Source organism: Heterocephalus glaber, unplaced genomic scaffold, assembly GCF_053883595.1.
Source record: "Heterocephalus glaber isolate CG9 unplaced genomic scaffold, H.glaber_assembly_v1.0 deba00001569, whole genome shotgun sequence".
In the NCBI taxonomy this organism is placed as follows: domain Eukaryota; kingdom Metazoa; phylum Chordata; class Mammalia; order Rodentia; family Bathyergidae; genus Heterocephalus; species Heterocephalus glaber.
Genome location: NW_028258354.1, coordinates 9,156,816 through 9,170,646, shown reverse-complemented (window position 1 = coordinate 9,170,646; position 13,831 = coordinate 9,156,816).

The window sequence follows — 13,831 nt, the reverse complement described above, 5'->3', positions numbered from 1 at the left end:
TCCACATAGTGGCCTGATATCCTAGCTATTGTCCTCATATTTCAGTCCCAAGTTTCTGTTTTCTTAGCAAAACTTCTTCTCATTATTAAAAAATGCCAGACCTGGGATGATTCAAACTTTAGCAATTATTAAATATGGTAGAATGACAAGAAAATGTCATGACATTACTATACAATGTTACATATATGGCATAATGGAATTACAGATAGGAGCAAACAGGTGGGGAAAGTATTTGCAGAGGTCTGCCCCTCCATGCTCCACCACAAGACCTTTGAAACTATCATTTCTAAACTCCTTTTCAAACAAGAGTGAATTTAGGTTGGCTGACCTGATTACATAATGTGAAGCCCCAATGGTACCAAGATGCAAGGTTATTCAAGAGACAGAATTTGGAATACAAAGCAAGACAGGTAATCTGAATATTGAACAGGATGAGATGATGCCAGAGAGCTGGGTCCTGGTATGGGTAATGAATAGAAATTGGCATAGAAAAGAATTTGTGATAGAAGAGAAGAGGAGAAACAGAAAATACATCCTTATTTCTTGGCGTATGCCCCTCAGAGTGCTGTGTGGAGAGGGAAGTAGAAGCTGATTCAAGTGGCCTCAGACATGTACCATCAAGGTATAGAGTTTCTTGTATGAAGTATTGTAAAATGAGTTGAAACTTTCAGGCCAGCGTAGGATATAGAACAAGCCATTGTAATATGAAGAATTTATAAAATGGACTAACAGAGTGTCCGCAAGCTGCTTTGGGAACCATAAGCCAGTACTCAGAAATAAATGTGAGTATCAAAACAATAGTAATAAAATTTTGGGGGACTGAACCCTTGAGTTGTGACCAGCATGACTGTGAACAACTTGGGTTATGACTGTAATTTTAGTTTTAACTTATGAACAGTCTTGAGTTACAACCTGAATGCTGACTGCTTGCGCTTCCAGATGGTCTCAGATACAGATTTAACCCTTAAAGAGGTCTGGAAGGAACATTAACATCCTTTCCTGTATGGGGTTAATGGAGAAATCCTGCACCAATGTCTCTCTAAGGACACTGAGATCTGCCTGTATAAAGGATAGAGACTTTGAAGGCTGTGTAGAGGAAGCTAAACCTTCAACCTGAGTTACAACCAGCCTCATGAACAAACTGAATTCATAAGTCAAGGGTCCAGTGTATTACCTTTCTGCTAAGAGGTTTGAGCTATTACTTTGCTCCTCGATAAAGTGGACCACAGAAGAATAAGAAATTGGTAGTAGAATTTGCCAAGATCTAGGAGAAAATAAACAACCTTAAAAACACAATGGAAGAAGATTGTCCTTAACATAAAAGTTGAGCAAATATAAAACCAGGAGCAGAGAGCAAGGACTCTGGTCTTCAGAATGCAGGAACAGCATGAACACACACAAGAGAAACTAGCAGGATGCAGGACTGTGCAAAAACAGGACAGGTTGCAACCAAGCCGACTGATCTTTTATCTGTAAATGGTTCTCCACCCTATAAATGCAAAGTAGAATTCATAATAAACTACTGAGAGCAGCCAGTGTCCCTAATGAATTTTAGAATCATACGTAAGTCTCACAAATGATTGATCAAATAAGTGAAATAAGTCAGACACACAAGCCCAAATATCACATGGTTTCTCTTATATGAGAAACACAACATATATGCAAATGTACAAATAAAGAGCAAAATAAAAAAGAGATAAATAGAAAGTAGGGAGGGGCTGGGGATTTAGCTCAGTGGTTTCACCACCTGCTGCACAAGTGCAAGGACCCAAGTTCGATCCCTGGTACCAAAAAAAAAAAAAAAAAAAGAAAGTAGGAAGAAGTTAAAATACTTCCCCAAATTACATAATTGGTAGTTTCAAAAATATTTTAATATGTATGCTAATTTGTTTCATTCATACTACTAGTTTATCTTAAATTGTTGAAAAGAAAGTTTTGTGTTATCTGTTATTTTTGCAATAATCTTTTTGGTTTATGTCTTACACTCTGTGTGACTACACTGAGAGTAAAAATACACAATATATTAACTTGTTCTATTATTATTTTGTTATGAAATTTTGTTTAGTTTTTAAATAAAAATCACAAATAAAATTTAGGTGTGATTTTGAGTCATCTCTAGGCATGCAAAAGCATAATATGTTCAGGTGTTTTTGAATTTTGTGAGTTGGCAAAGTCTGAGCCTTTTATTTAGTCTATTAGCTTTCCAAAGACTTATTTTCTCATAGTTTCTTTGTCCTCCTACTCCCAAGAGATTGTATTGATTCAGACATCAAATAGACTTCTTTACTGTTCTCTGCTTTGAAACCATTCCTAGAATGGATTGTGAAAATACAAAATGGATATAGGGGGATCACAAAAAGGTGAACAAAGAGGTCAGGAATCATCTGACTTTCTCTTTCAGTCTTTCTTTTTTCACTTTACTTTTTTCTTTCAGGAATAAAATGTGTCCTTTTCTATACCTCATGCATAGCAAATAAGCCTAAGAATATCTTGCAGAATCACTTTACACAGTGATAACTTATTAAAACGTGGTATGTCTTCCACACAAAGAATCTATCACTCCAAAAAAACCTTTGGGGAGTAAAACTGCATACTTTGTTATTCTAAATATGATCTAGATTTACTAAGATTTATTAAGTTGGTAGTATCTGCCAGTCTTCCTATGATATGCTTTCTGTGTTCTTGGTCCAGGAAATATGTGGGGAAGAGAGACTAAATTACTGTACTCTTTTCACAAAGTATGTGTACCAAGGATGTGGTTTAGGGAGAAAATGAAAGGTATCAAACACACATGTACAAGCCCATGTGCAAATAGAATGCAGTTTCACTTGGTGATCATTACTACACAGAGGACAAAACAATGTAGTGGGGAGAGCAGGAGAGATATGAGTGTGCTGTCGCACCTATTACAAATGTAGTCAAGAGGAAAAACATTTTCAGAGAAGGGAGGATTGCTTTGTGACATGAATATTTTAAAGAAGACAGTTATGCAAAGGTCTTTGTGGGGAACATCACAGGGAGAGAAGATACCTAGTCCAAAGGTCCTAAGAAGAGAACAGTTATGTCATGGTCAGGGAACAAAGAGAAGACCCTTGTGGATGAACATTATTGAGTCAGAGAAGAGAATGAGAGATCAAGGTGTGTAGGCCAGGGTCAATACAAAGAGCCTCCTAGGCCATACTGAGAATTTGAGTTGCATTCTATTTATAATTAAAGCCACTGGAAGAATTTGAGGAGAGGATTGACAAGATATTATTTTCAAAAAGATCACTTCATTTGCCACGTGGTTAAAAGAAAACAGGTAAAAGCAGAATCTAGGAGTCCACTTGAGGAGCTTCTTCAGAATCAGTTGAATGAGGATGATAGCTGCAGACTTAGGAAGATAGGGTCAGTTTAGATTATGCTTTTGATCATGAAACTTGCACAAAGGATTTTTAGGTGGTGCGTGTCTAGGGAATAAATAGAATAAACAATGACCTCCAGGATCTGCCCCATATAATACAGAGAAAGAAGCGTAATAACTGTGGTATGTTTCATTCCTTGTATAGCAAAGCCAGTTTCTTTCTTAGGATTCTAACATGCAGAGGACTCTGCTCAGTGCTATTAAAAAACCTATGACTGGATGTGTGAGTGCATACATATACAATTATGAATGGGCACCATATAGCTTACCATGACATAAGATTTCTCAGTGTGAAGCAGGGGACTTACGAATAGATTAGTTGAGGATAACTGAATCCATGCTTTTAAACAATAAGTATATACACTTTTACTAAAATATTACTTAGTTTAATGCAGGGACTACTTTGAATTTGTAGGGTAAGCTTGCCTGCCTGAGCTTGCAGGTAGGTATCTATCTTCACAATGACACAAACTGTAGCTAATTGTAGACAGGAAGCTGGCATCTTGCCACACTCATGAACCTACCATACTTGTCTTTCAAAGTTGTTAGAGCAAGTGTTGTAGGCTTTAAAAATAACATGTTTAAAAATTAATATCTTTGAGTAATATGTCCAGAGTTTACAAGTCTAATATTTCTAGAGTTTACAACAGGAAATTTTGAAATATGTATAATGAAATTGTGAATATTTAGAAAAGTAATCATTATCCATAAATAATAACATGAATAAAAAAAAGATGTTTCAACAGTACTTCTTGGGTCTGGAGAACAGTGAATAAAAACACACTTATTTAAATGTTTTGTACAATTTGAATATAATTAAGTCACTGTCCTCACCTAATTTTTCTACTTTCCTTTTTACATGATAAACCAAACTTCATTTTTATAAAACCATGACCTGTTTTAGCCACAACACCCATTTTCTATTTCCTTAGGAGTTGATATGTGTTTGATTTTTGATTTTCTTTTTTTAACATGTTTTTTGCCTGCAAATAATAAAGAACACATAAACTGATTCATATTTAAATTTATAGAATCCATAAGTATATATTTGAAGTTTTTTTCTGAGAATTTTAAATTATAGTAATAGTACTTCACTGGAATTAAAAACTGTACATTTCTGAGTGGGAACTGAAGAGAGAAGAAAGGAAGAATATATAAAGCAACTTGGAGCTCCTAGAGTGCAGGCACTGTGCTCTGCTAGTCTTCTGCAGTGGGCCCTGCTCCACTAATGGCACTTTAACTTGAGTATCAAAAAACCCCCTCAGATTATTTGTGAAGTCATAACCAATTATCCACACTTGGACATGGTCAAGTTAATCAAATGCTCATAAACTTTGATTATCTAGTAGGAGTGTGGGGGTGGTTGCAAGCATTCATACATTTGTTTAAAACTTTGTGCAAATCCAATGGTTAAAAGAAAAAGGCATTTTCTTGGTAAAAGTCATAGAAAGTGTACAAGGAGCTGGCATTATACCATCCAGCCCCATGATGGAGGTCAATTTTACATGTACTTTTATGTGAGCTGAAATTATAATTGGGAAATTCTTGCTTTTCAGTTTACTTTTAATTCTTCAGTGGCCTTATTCTGTTTTTCCAACTTATTTCTTTTTTAAAAAATTAAATTCTTTTATTGGTACGTTGTAGGTATACAACACAATTACATTTCTCATTGGGAATTGTCCCTTTACATAATGCATCTTGGTTCTTATTTTTTCCCCATTCCTAGCCCTCCCTTCGCCCCTTCCACCCTTCCCTATTTACAAAGACTTTGTTTCCATTTTTTCCATTTCTCAGCATTTTTCCTTTCCCTTCTTTCCTTTCCCCTGCCCCTCCCACTAAAACCCTACCCCTTTGGACCTTTTCTTCCTATTTTGCATTATCGATTATTCATTCTAATCATTGGTACATTTTAGGTATACAATATAATGACATTCATCATTGGAAATTTGCACCTTTACATAGTCTCTCTTGGTTCTTATTTTTCACCCTCACCCAGCCAACCCTTCAACCTCTCCATCCCTCCCTATTTACAAATATTTTGTTTCCATTGTTCCATTTTCTCATATTAATCCCATTCCCTTCTTTCCTTTCCCCTATGCCTCCTACTTCCCCTTCTCTTTTGCCCCTTTTCTTCCTATTTCACATTACCTATTATACCTTTTAGTCCTTATTTACACTTTCAGTTTCTCACACCAGAGAAACTATTTGGTATTTATACATGTGTGTCCTATTTATTTCACTTAAGAGTATCACCTCAATGTGCATCCACTTAGCTATAAATGTCTCTAATTTCTCATTTTTTATGGCTGAGTAGTACTCCATTTTATAAAAAAACCCACATTTTCTTTATCCAATCTCCAGTTGATGGGCATTTGGGCTGTTTCCAAGTTTTAGCTATCACAAACTGTGCTGCTATGAACATTGGCGCACATATATCACTGTGGTATGATTCTCTTAATTCTTTGGGGAAGATCCCCAGCAGTGGAATAGCAGGGTCAAATGGGACTTCCAGTCCTAGTTCTTTGAGGTATCTCCATACTGATTTCCACAGTGCTTGCGTGAGTCTACACTCCCACCAGCAGTGGAGCAGGGTTCCTCTTACCCCACAGCCCCTCCAGCATTTGTTATTGGTTGATTTCATGATAGCAGCCATTCTTTCTGGAGTGAAGTGGAATCGCAGTGTTATTTTCATTTGCATCTCTCAAATGACCAGTGATGTTGAACATTTTTTCATGTGTTTATTTGCTATTTCTACTTCTTTGTCTGAGAAATATCTGTTCATTTCAGATGCCCATTTTTGGATTGGGTCTTTAAATTTGGGAGGTCTGATCTTTTTAAGTTCTTTATAGATTCGAGATAGTAGACCTTTGTCTGAGGAAGAGCAGGTGAAGATTTTTTCCCACATTGTGGGTTTGTCTTTTCACACTGCTCGTGGTTTCTCTTGCTGTGCAGAAGCCTTTTAATAGGAAGAGATCCCACTTATTGATTGTTTGTGCTAGTTCACAGGCAACTGAGGTTTTGTTCATAAAATCTTTTCCTACACCGATGTCTTCAAGTTTCTGCCTAACCTCTGTTCCAACTGGCTCAGAGTTTCTGTTTTAATGTTTAGATCTTTAATCCATTTTGATTTTAGTTTAGTGCATGGTGAGAGATGCAGGTCTAGTTTTAATCTTTGGCAAGTTGAAGCCCAATTTTTCCAGCACCTTTTATTAAAGAGGCTATCTTTCCTCCAGTGAGGGTGTTTGACTCCTTTATCGAAGATGAGATGGCTGAGTGTGTCTGGCATTGTTTCTGCATCTTCTAATCTGTTCCACTGGTCCTCAGGTCTGTTTCTTTGCCAGTCCCATGCTGTTTTTATCACAGTAGCTTTGTAGTAGAGTTGCAGGTTGGGGATTGTGATACCCCCTGCCATTTCTCTGTTACCTAGAATTGCTTTTGCTATTCTAGGTCTATTCTTCTTCCAAATGAATTTTTGGATTGTTTTCTCAAGGTCTGTGAAGTATGCTGCTGGGATCTCAATTGGAATTGCATTAAATCTATATAGCAGTTTTGGAAGTATGGCCATTTTCACTATATTAATCCTTCCTACCCAGAAGCAGGGGACATCTGTCCATTTTCTGATAGCATTCTCAATCTCTCTTTTCAGAGTGCCATAGTTTTCAGAGAAGAGGTCTTTGATTTTTTTTGCTAGGTTGATTCCTAGGTATTTCAGTTTTTTGGATGCTATTATGAAAGGAATTATTTGCCCTATTTCTCTCTCAGTGAGTCTGTCATTCGTGTAGAGAAAAGCTATTGATTTTTGTGTGTTGACCTTGTAACCAGCTACTTTGCTGAATTTGGTTATTAAGTCTAGAAGACTTTGGGTGGAGTTCTTGGGACTTCTATATAGAGTATCATGTCATCTGCAAATAATGACAATTTGACTTCTTCATTTCCTATCTTTATTCCTTTTATTTCTTTCTCTTGTCTAATTGCCATGGCTAATGTTTCCAGAACTATATTGAACAAGAGTGGTGATAGTGGACATCCTTGTCTTGTTCCTGATTTCAGTGTGAAGGCTTTCAGTTTTTGACCATTTAGTATGATATTGGCTGTTGGTTTTTCATAGATGGCTTTTATCAGTTTGAGGTAGAGATCATCTATTCCAATTTTTTGTAGGGTTTTTATCATAAATGCATGTTGGATTTTGTCAAATGCTTTTTCTGTGTCTATGGAGATAATCATATGATTTTTGTCCTTGGCTCTATTGATATAGTGTATTACATTGATTGATTTTCATATATTGAACCATCCCTGCATCCCTGGGATGAATTCCACTTGATCAGGGTGTATGATCTTCTTGATGATCTTTTGCATTCTGTTTGCCATTATTTTATTAAGGATTTTTGCATCTATGTTCATTAGTGAGATTGGCCTATAGTTCTCTTTTTCGGTTGGGTCTTTCTCTGCTTTGGGGATCAAGGTGATGCTTGCTTCCAGGAATGAATTTGGGAGTATTGCTTCCCTTTCATTTTCATTGAAGAGTTTAAACAGTAGTGGCAGCAGTTCCTCTCTAAATGTCTTGTAGAATTCAGCTGTGAAGCCATCAGGACCTGGGCTTTTCTTAGTTGCTAAGTTTTTAATTACATTTTCAATTTCATTGGTTGATATTGCGTTGTTCAGCATTTTTAGGTCTTCTTTGTTCAACTTTGGTAATTCATATGTATCTAGGAATCTGTCCATTTCATCTGTGTTGTCCATCTTATTGGCGTATAGGTTCTTGAAGTAGGTATTGATGGTCCTCTGGATTTCTGCTGGGTCTGTTGTAATTTCACCCTTTTCATTCCTAATTGCATGGATTTGGGCCTTTTCTTTCCTTTTTCTGATAAGGTTGGCTAAGCGTTTGTCAATTTTGTTGATTCTTTTGAAGAATTAGCTCTTGGCTTCTTTGATTTTTTGTATCGTTCTCTTAGTCTCCATTGCATTGATTTCTCCTCTGATCTTTATAATTTCCTCCCTTGTATGAGCTCTGGGCTTGTCATGTTCTTCTTTTTCTAGAAGCTTGAGGTGCAGCATCAGGTTGTTTAATTGGGCTTGTTTTGTTTTCCTAATATGTGTATTCACTGCTATGAATTTCCCTTGTAAGACTGCTTTCACTGTGTCCCGTAGATTCCAATATGTGGTATTGTCATTGTCATTTAATTGAAGGAACTGATTTCTTCTTTAATTTCCTCTATGACCCATTGGTTATTCAGAAGTGTGTTGTTCAATTTCCATGTGCTTATGAAATTTTTTGAGTTTCTTTTGCTATGGATCTCCAATTTCATCTCACTATGACCTGATAATATACAGGGGATAACTTCAATTCCTTTGCACTTACTTAAATATGTTCTATGTGTGAGTATGTGGTCTATTTTTGAGAATGACCCATGTGCAGCTGAGAAGAATGTGTATTCTGGTTTTGTGGGGTGGAAGACCCTGTAATCATCTATTAAGTTCATTTGTTCAAGAGTTCGATTGAGTTCTAGTATTTCATTACTTATTTTTTGTTTAGTTGATCTATCTATTTGTGACAGTGGGGTATTGAGGTCCCCCACTACAATTGTTTTAGTGCATATGTGACTTTTCATGTCGATTAGTATTTGTTTTATATAGTTGGGTGCACTATTGTTTGGTGCATAGATATTTATGATTGTCATCTCTTCCTCTTGGATTCTTCCCTTTACAAGGATGTAGTGTCCTTCTTTGTCTTTCTTAATCAGTGTTGGTTTGAAATCTTCTTGATCTTCAAAAAGGATAGCTACTTCTGCTTTTTTTCAGGTTCCTGTCACATGGAGTATTGTTTTCCACCCTTTAACTTTCAGTCTGTGAGTTTCCTTTTGAATTATGTGTGTTTCTTGTATGCAGCATATTGTTGGATTTTGCTTCTTGACCCATTCTGCCAGTCTATTTCTTTTGATTGGTGAATTGAGACCATTAACATTGATGGTTATAACTGAAACGTATTGACTTGTCATTGCCATGACTTTTTTCTTTTTGTTGGGTTCTCCCCCTTTCCATTTAATTTCTTGTCATGCCAGATGGGTTCATTCTGCTTTGCTTCCTGGGGTTGTGATCCTCAATGTCTGTTCCTAGGCTATTGTGTAAAATTCTTTGGAGTGCTGGTTTGGTATTCACGAAGTTCCTAAGGTGCTCTTTGTCATGAAAGTATCTTATTTCTTCATCAATTTTGAAAGATAATTTTGCAGGGTACATCAATCTGGGTTGGAGGCTGTTTTGTTTTAGGGCTTGGAATATGTCACTCCAAGCTCTTCTTGCCTTGATGGTTTGTGTTGAGAAGTCTGCTGTGATTCTGATGGGCCTTCCTTTGTATGTGATTTGTTTCTTTTCTCTCACTGCTTGTAGAACTTTGTTCTTCTGTTGAGTTTCTGGAATCTTAACAATTATATGCCTCTGTGTAGATTTTTTTTGATCAAGGCTATTTGGAGTCCTATATGTCTCACTTATCTGTATGTCAATCTCTTTTCCCCTGCTTGGGAAGTTTTCTGCCATTATTTCTGTGAAGAGTTTTTTATGTCATCTCCACTCTCTCCTGTTTCTTCATTGACTCCAATCAGTCTTATGTTATTCTTCTTTGCAACATCTAGCAGCTGCTGGATTGATTTCTCATGTTCCCTTATAATTTTGTAGCAATTTTTCTTTTCCTGATCTCTAATTGCAATCTTATCTTCTATATCTTAAATTCTGTCCTCACATTGGCTGATTCTGATGTGTAGACTTTCAATGGAGTTTTTCATGTCCTGGAAATCTATTTGCATCTGTTTTATGGATTCCATTTGTTTCCTATGTTGGAATTCCATCATGTTTCTGAGCTCCTCTCTAGATTTATTAATCATGTCTTGCACTAGGGGCACAATTTCTCCTGTTATCTGAGAAATTATTTCTGATTTGCTTTTTTCCAGATCCCTTTTTGTTGCCATTTTAGTGGGTCCAGGTGGTTGAGTATCAGAGCGTTCCATCTCCTTTCCCTTTGGGGTTGCTGTAGGTGATCTGGAAGTATGGTTTTGAGACTTATTTATGTGTTTTCTCATTTCGACTGGGGGGGTGGCTGTTAGCACCTGAATGGATTACCTCCTCTGAGCTGGGAGAGGTGGGACAGGGGCCGGGAGCAGCATTAGGGATGGTGGCCCAAAAGCCCTTTCCTGTAGGCTGGGAGCAGCGAGAGGTATGGTGGCTGGGGAGGCCCTTTCTCTGGTCCAGGAGCAGTGGGATGGTGGCTCAGAAGCTCCTACCTCTGGGCCAGAAGCAGTGGGAGGGATGGTGGCCTGGAAGCCTCTTCCTCTGGGCCCAGAGCGGCAGGACAGAAGGTAGCCCAAAAGCCCTTTCCTCTGGGCTGGGAGAAGGGGGAGGGATGTTGTCCAGGAAGCTCCTTCCTGTGGAGCAGGAGCAGTGGGATGGTGGCTCCGAAGCCCCTACCTCTGGGCTGGGAGCTGCGGGACTCAGTACCTTGGTCTGGTGGTCCGGTGTCCTCTATGTCTTTGTAGTGTGGAACCAGGTAGCTGTACAGAGGAGGGGGGGTGGGGGGTGTCCAGTGGATTGTTGCTGGGGTGCGGGCTGATTCAGCATGTTCCATGGGACTCGGGACCTCAGTAGGGTGTGCACAGACCTGCCTGTCTGCAGCAGACTGATTCAGTGTGTTTTCCAGTTTATTTCAATGTTATGTACAGATGTAGGTGTGATCTTTTAAAAAACAAACATTGTTTTCTTTAACACACCAGTTTATGTTAAAACTAAGATTTCAAAGCAACATAGAGCATCTCTCAAGATCAGGCTCTAAGCCCCAATTAAAGGGCCTCTTTGCTTCCTGATGATTTATATGTAATCATGACTCTTTACATTTCTGCATTTTTATGAAGCATCTTGGGGAACACAGTACTCTATGTGAATGTGTACTTAGACCATCTTGGTAGACACCACAAGTAGATATTTCTTTTAGTCCTGAAACATTCAAGGCCTGGGAGAAATTCCATGGTCTTATCTCTTTTCAGTGCTCTACCCAGGAAAAAGACATTGGTCCTCTTCTTCTCCTAAGTCTTCAGATCTACTTAGGCTCCTGTAATCTCTATCGCTCCATGCTAGTTTTGTCTGGGAGAGAAGAGGTCCTGAGATTTCCTAAATTCTTGTTTCTTCTCTGATCCTTGTTTCCCTCATCAATCTCAGCCACATACTAAACATTTATCTGTGTTTGGAATTACTTTATTTTTATGTTGACTTATTTAGTGTAAGTTTCTGATCACTAGCAACTAAAATCCATGAGATCAACACTTCTTTCACTCACTCCGACATCCCACTACCTACAAGTTTCTAGCACATGGCAGACACTTGAAGTATTTTTTAATAAACACATGGGATTGGGCTGGGGATTTAGCTCAGTGGTTTTGCCACCTGCTGTGCAAGTGCAAGGACCTGAGTTTGATCCACGGTGCCAAAAACAAAACAAAACAAAACAAAAACCAAATGGGATCAAGGGACATTTTATTTAGTTATGAATAGAATGGTTTAAAAGACAGGATAAGAAAAATCATTCAATTGTTCAGGTGGATTTGAGTATCATTAAGAAGTTCCCTTTAGCATTGGTTTTATTTCAGAGGGACACAGAGCAATAGCCATAGCTATAGACTAGAAATCTATTTTTGGATGGGAACATGCAAGTGACAGAAATATCCAAAGATACTTGGATTGTACTGAAACATGTTAGATGTGTTTCAGTGAAGGAAAGAAGGAAGAACATTTAGGGAAAACCAACTTTTTGTCTTTAAAGATGAAAGGCTGTGGGCAAGACAGATGAAGGAAACATGATGAAAACAAAATAATGACAAAAGGAAAAGGAAAAGAAAATGTACTGAACACAAATGCTATGTTTGTTGCTTTATATAATCATATGTAAGTTTTATAAGCCAAAGCAATATTACTGTCATTTCACGAGGAAGAAATTGAAAGTTAGAAATGTTAAGCCATTTCCTGAAGTCACAACCTATGTTTTGCTTCAGAGCATGTGTTCATTGGATTTTTAATGATTGAGTCATTTTATACCCGGTCTAGTACTTTTTCAGAACACCTGAAAATGAAGGGGAAATAAGTTGTAGGACAAGTGAAAATTGGTACTTACTACTTTCCATGCCTAGCAGGAAATAAGATTTGTTGAGTAAATGTGTCAAATATGGCCTCTGTGTATTGGGCCCTTGGTTATTTACTTCTCCAATGCAAGCTGAGTACCAGAACAACTCTCAAAATTTCACACATTCGTTGTCTGAAACAATATCCACAGAGGCACATTTTAGTCATTGAGAGCCTACCTGCATTGAGTACTCTAAAACTGCACCCGGACTGGTTGCAGTGGCTCAAGGGTGTAATCCCAACACTCAGGAGGTTGAGGCAGGAAGATTGCAGTGAGTTCAAGGCCAGGTTAGGATACATAGTGAGTTCAAAGCCAGCCTGAACTACATAGTGAGACTTGGTCTCAAAAAACAATAAATAAATAAACACTGCACCTAATATCTGGTTTAAAAAGTTAAGCCCAGCACCAGAAAGACTCCAAACTCTTCCACTGCCTCCACTGCCTTTAGAATGCATTCTCCCCCTACCCTCACCCCCTGCCTTAGGATTGAACCTAGGGCCTTCACATTGAGCTACATCCATACATTTATTTATTTATTTGAAATAGGTTGTAATCTTCCTGCCTCACCCTCCAGGAGTGTTGGGATTATAGTTGTGGAACACCATACCCTGCTCAGAACTCTCTACTTAGGGATTCCCTGTTGTGATTGTTATCTAAAGTTCTCTTAAATTCTCTTTCTCTCAGAAACTCTCTCCCTTTCTCTTCTGAGTAGTGATTTAGCAGTAGCCTGCAGATAGACTTGTGTCGTGAGGAACTTCACCAGCACACTAACCTGTCAAAGTGTTTCCCCAATAAAGATGTGTGTCCTACTTGTTGTCACACCTTTCTTCTTGGTCAGCCTAGCCCCAAATCTCTAGAATCCCCACATGACTGACAAATGTTTTCTAAAAACTTCTATATCAATTCACAGACATGTGTGTCATAACAAATGATTAAGGAAAACTGCACAGTTTGGAACATTTCTTTAGCTTGAGGAATTGTTGTTAAGAAAATTATACCCTTAAGAACAGCCTTTTTAAAACTATGTTTCATAAAGCAATCTTTTGCAAGATTTTAGTAAATACTGTGTCTTAGAAGAAGAGTCCAATGCTATAATGAAGTGAGTTCAGAACATGTAAAGTAAAATAGGTTACCTAAATTAGGGCTCCTTAGGGCCATTAACATGGTCATCTTTTTATGGTTTGACTTTCAATAGCTCTCTGAACGTTTTCAAAAGTGTGTTCTATATAAAATGATCCACCCTTTATTGTTATTATCAGAAAGGAGACCAG